Below are 210 nucleotides of genomic sequence, written 5' to 3' on the forward strand. Positions count from 1 at the left end.
TTTCAATAACAAAATGTTTAGGTGGGTAAATCGCAGTGGCGGATACGAGGGGGGGGGGAGGCGATGGGACGAAACATTTTTTTTGTGTTGTGTGCTCCTTTAACATTAATAATTTGTAAAAATGGTCCAAGTATGATAAATACTAGATCCAATATAACATTTGAATTCTGATTTATACTTTTGAAAATCTACTTTTCAGTACTATTATCC

Source organism: Acyrthosiphon pisum, chromosome A1 (genome assembly GCF_005508785.2).
Source record: "Acyrthosiphon pisum isolate AL4f chromosome A1, pea_aphid_22Mar2018_4r6ur, whole genome shotgun sequence".
Classification (NCBI taxonomy): domain Eukaryota; kingdom Metazoa; phylum Arthropoda; class Insecta; order Hemiptera; family Aphididae; genus Acyrthosiphon; species Acyrthosiphon pisum.